Source organism: Oncorhynchus mykiss, chromosome 22 (assembly GCF_057628025.1).
Source record: "Oncorhynchus mykiss isolate SJ-2025 chromosome 22, ASM5762802v1, whole genome shotgun sequence".
NCBI classification, from domain to species: domain Eukaryota; kingdom Metazoa; phylum Chordata; class Actinopteri; order Salmoniformes; family Salmonidae; genus Oncorhynchus; species Oncorhynchus mykiss.
Genome location: NC_143043.1, coordinates 53,427,447 through 53,432,446, shown reverse-complemented (window position 1 = coordinate 53,432,446; position 5,000 = coordinate 53,427,447). Strand labels below are relative to the sequence as shown.

The following is a 5,000-nucleotide window of genomic DNA, read 5'->3' as shown; positions in this document are numbered from 1 at the left end:
GCCCTATCTCTCCTCCATAGTGAACACAGCCCTCTCCCTCCTCCATAGTGAACCCAGCCCTATCTCTCCTCTCTCCTCCATAGTGAACCCAGCCCTATCTCTCCTCCATAGTGAACACAGCCCTCTCCCTCCTCCATAGTGAACCCAGCACTCTCTCTCCTCTCTCCTCCATAGTGAACCCAGCCCTATCTCTCCTCCATAGTGAACACAGCCCTCTCCCTCCTCCATAGTGAACCCAGCCCTATCTCTCCTCTCTCCTCCATAGTGAACCCAGCCCTCTCTCTCCTCCATAGTGAACCCAGCCCTCTCTCTCCTCTCGCCTCCATAATGAACACAACTCTCTTTCCTCTTATCCTACCATGAAAAACACCCAAAGACATGAGTCACTGCTATTTATAGGAAGAAGACAGAGAAATGGGGGAACGGGGGAGTGGTGGAATGGTGAATGGAGGAAAATGATGAAACAGAGAAGCTGAATGTATTTATTGGGAGTTAAAGGGATGTACACTGCAGTGTATTGTCTTATTTTTCATGACCGGACAAAGTAGCATGTGACAAAAAAAGCCAAAATAGATAACATATGGATATAAATATATATATATATATATATATATATATATATATATATATATATATATATATATATATATATATATATATATATATATTTATATCCATATATATATATCCATATATATATATATATATATATAAATACATTTTAATATGGATATATATATAATTACATTTTAATAGCCAGCATCATTGTGAAAGCCATTATAAGGGGTTCATAACCATGAACTGTAGGAAGGTCATAATGTATTATAACTGCCTCATAATGCATTATAACTGCCTCATAATGCATTATAACTGCCTCATAATGCCTTATAACTGCATCATAATGCATTATAACTGCCTCATAATGCATTATAACTGCCTCATAATGCATTATAACTGCCTCATAATGCATTATAACTGCCTCATAATGTATTATAACTGCCTCATAATGCCTTATAACTGCCTCATAATGCATTATAACTGCCTCATAATGTATTATAACTGCCTCACAATGCATTATAACTGCCTCATAACTGCCTCATAATGCATTATAACTGCCTCATAATGTATTATAACTGCCTCATAATGCATTATAACTGCCTTATAACTGCCTCATAATGCATTATAACTGCCTCATAATGCATTATAACTGCCTCATAATGTATTATAACTGCCTCATAACTGCCTCATAATGCATTATAACTGCCTTATAACTGCCTCATAATGCATTATAACTGCCTCATAATGCATTATAACTGCCTTATAACTGCCTCATAATGCATTATAACTGCCTCATAATGCATTATAACTGCCTCATAACTGCCTCATAATGCCTTATAACTGCCTCATAATGCATTATAACTGCCTCATAATGCATTATAACTGCCTCATAATGTATTATAACTGCCTCATAACTGCCTCATAATGCATTATAACTGCCTCATAATGCATTATAACTGCCTCATAACTGCCTCATAATGCATTATAACTGCCTCATAACTGCCTCATAATGCATTATAACTGCCTCATAATGTATTATAACTGCCTCATAATGCATTATAACTGCCTCATAATGTATTATAACTGCCTCATAATGTATTATAACTGCCTCATAATGCATTATAACTGCCTCATAACTGCCTCATAATGCATTATAACTGCCTCATAACTGCCTCATAATGCATTATAACTGCCTCATAACTGCCTCATAATGCATTATAGCTGTTAGCTTTAAGTAGTGTTTAACTTGTGTTTCTGTCTGTAGCACTAGATGCGTAGGTCAATTAGCCTGGCTACCCAGACTCCTTGTTTCTGGCCAAAGGCCACGCCCACAGACTTGAGTCTGGATAGGAGTACTTCCCCAACAAACACATTCTAACAGTTCTGATTGGTCCAGAGCCAGAACATATGTGTGTATGAGCCGTTTAAAAAAAAAATGGTATTTGGCTTTGATACTCTGATTGGTTAGAGATGATCCAACTGCTGATGACTTTTGTACAACACCCTTCAAAGATGGCAGTCTCAGACTGAAGTATGTAACGATTATAGAGCATCGGAATAATTCAGTATGAATCATCAGGCAACAGGTAACTATTTTAGAATCCATTATATACCACCCAATCTGCTATCTGAAACTAACAGAGAGACAAGACAGACCAATCTGCTATCTGAAACTAACAGAGAGACAAGACAGACCAATCTGCTATCTGAAACTAACAGAGAGACAAGACAGACCAATCTGCTATCTGAAACTAACAGAGAGACAAGACAGACCAATCTGCTATCTGAAACTAACAGAGAGACAAGACAGACCAATCTGCTATCTGAAACTAACAGAGAGACAAGACAGACCAATCTGCTATCTGAAACTAACAGAGAGACAAGACAGACCAGACCAATCTGCTATCTGAAACTAACAGAGAGACAAGACAGACCAATCTGCTATCTGAAACTAACAGAGAGACAAGACAGACCAATCTGCTATCTGAAACTAACAGAGAGACAAGACAGACCAATCTGCTATCTGAAACTAACAGAGAGACAAGACAGACCAGACCAATCTGCTATCTGAAACTAACAGAGAGACAAGACAGACCAATCTGCTATCTGAAACTAACAGAGAGACAAGATAGACCAGACCAATCTGCTATCTGAAACTAACAGAGAGACAAGACAGACCAATCTGCTATCTGAAACTAACAGAGAGTAACAGAAACTAACAGCCATCTTTCTCCTCCATAGTGAACCCAGCCCTCTTTCTCCTCCATAGTGAACCCAGCCCTCTTTCTCCTCCATAGTGAACCCAGCCCCCCTCTCCATAGTGAACCCAGCACTCTCTCTCCTCTCTCCTCCATAGTGAACCCAGCACTCTCTTTCCTCTCTCCTCCATTGTGAACCCAGCCCTCTCTCTCCTCTCTCCTCCATAGTGATCCCGGCCCTCCCTCTCCTCCATAGTTAACCCAGCCCCCTATCTCCTCCATAGTGAACCCAGACCTCTCTCTCCTCTCTCCTCCATAGTGAACCCAGGCCTCCCTCTCCTCCATAGTGAACCCAGCCCTCCCTCTCCTCTCTCCTCCATAGTGATCCCAGCCCCTCTCTCCTGTCTCCTCCATAGTGAACCCAGCCCTCTCTCTCCTCTCTCCTCCATAGTGAACCCAGCCCTATCTCTCCTCCATAGTGAACACAGCCCTCTCCCTCCTCCATAGTGAACCCAGCCCTATCTCTCCTCTCTCCTCCATAGTGAACCCAGCCCTATCTCTCCTCCATAGTGAACACAGCCCTCTCCCTCCTCCATAGTGAACCCAGCACTCTCTCTCCTCTCCTCCATAGTGAACCCAGCCCTATCTCTCCTCCATAGTGAACACAGCCCTCTCCCTCCTCCATAGTGAACCCAGCCCTATCTCTCCTCTCTCCTCCATAGTGAACCCAGCCCTCTCTCTCCTCCATAGTGAACCCAGCCCTCTCTCTCCTCTCGCCTCCATAATGAACACAACTCTCTTTCCTCTTATCCTACCATGAAAAACACCCAAAGACATGAGTCACTGCTATTTATAGGAAGAGGACAGAGAAATGGGGGAACGGGGGAGTGGTGGAATGGTGAATGGAGGAAAATGATGAAACAGAGAAGCTGAATGTATTTATTGGGAGTTAAAGGGATGTACACTGCAGTGTATTGTCTTATTTTTCATGACCGGACAAAGTAGCATGTGACAAAAAAAGCCAAAATAGATAACATATGGATATAAATATATATATATATATATATATATATATATATATATATATATATATATTTATATCCATATATATATATCCATATATATATATATATATAAATACATTTTAATATGGATATATATATAATTACATTTTAATAGCCAGCATCATTGTGAAAGCCATTATAAGGGGTTCATAACCATGAACTGTAGGAAGGTCATAATGTATTATAACTGCCTCATAATGCATTATAACTGCCTCATAATGCATTATAACTGCCTCATAATGCCTTATAACTGCATCATAATGCATTATAACTGCCTCATAATGCATTATAACTGCCTCATAATGCATTATAACTGCCTCATAATGCATTATAACTGCCTCATAATGTATTATAACTGCCTCATAATGCCTTATAACTGCCTCATAATGCATTATAACTGCCTCATAATGTATTATAACTGCCTCACAATGCATTATAACTGCCTCATAACTGCCTCATAATGCATTATAACTGCCTCATAATGTATTATAACTGCCTCATAATGCATTATAACTGCCTTATAACTGCCTCATAATGCATTATAACTGCCTCATAATGCATTAAAACTGCCTCATAATGTATTATAACTGCCTCATAACTGCCTCATAATGCATTATAACTGCATTATAACTGCCTCATAATGCATTATAACTGCCTCATAATGCATTATAACTGCCTTATAACTGCCTCATAATGCATTATAACTGCCTCATAATGCATTATAACTGCCTCATAACTGCCTCATAATGCCTTATAACTGCCTCATAATGCATTATAACTGCCTCATAATGCATTATAACTGCCTCATAATGTATTATAACTGCCTCATAACTGCCTCATAATGCATTATAACTGCCTCATAATGCATTATAACTGCCTCATAACTGCCTCATAATGCATTATAACTGCCTCATAACTGCCTCATAATGCATTATAACTGCCTCATAATGTATTATAACTGCCTCATAATGCATTATAACTGCCTCATAATGTATTATAACTGCCTCATAATGTATTATAACTGCCTCATAATGCATTGTAACTGCCTCATAACTGCCTCATAATGCATTATAACTGCCTCATAACTGCCTCATAATGCATTATAACTGCCTCATAACTGCCTCATAATGCATTATAGCTGTTAGCTTTAAGTAGTGTTTAACTTGTGTTTCTGTCTGTA

The 5,000-nt window shown here is 39.1% G+C and overlaps 1 protein-coding gene across 2 annotated transcripts in view; it reads right to left on the bottom strand.

The window, feature by feature from the left end:
* Positions 1-5,000, bottom strand: part of LOC110502189 (receptor-type tyrosine-protein phosphatase-like N) — a 90,845-nt gene that overhangs the window by 61,718 nt on the left and 24,127 nt on the right. The window lies entirely within an intron of this gene.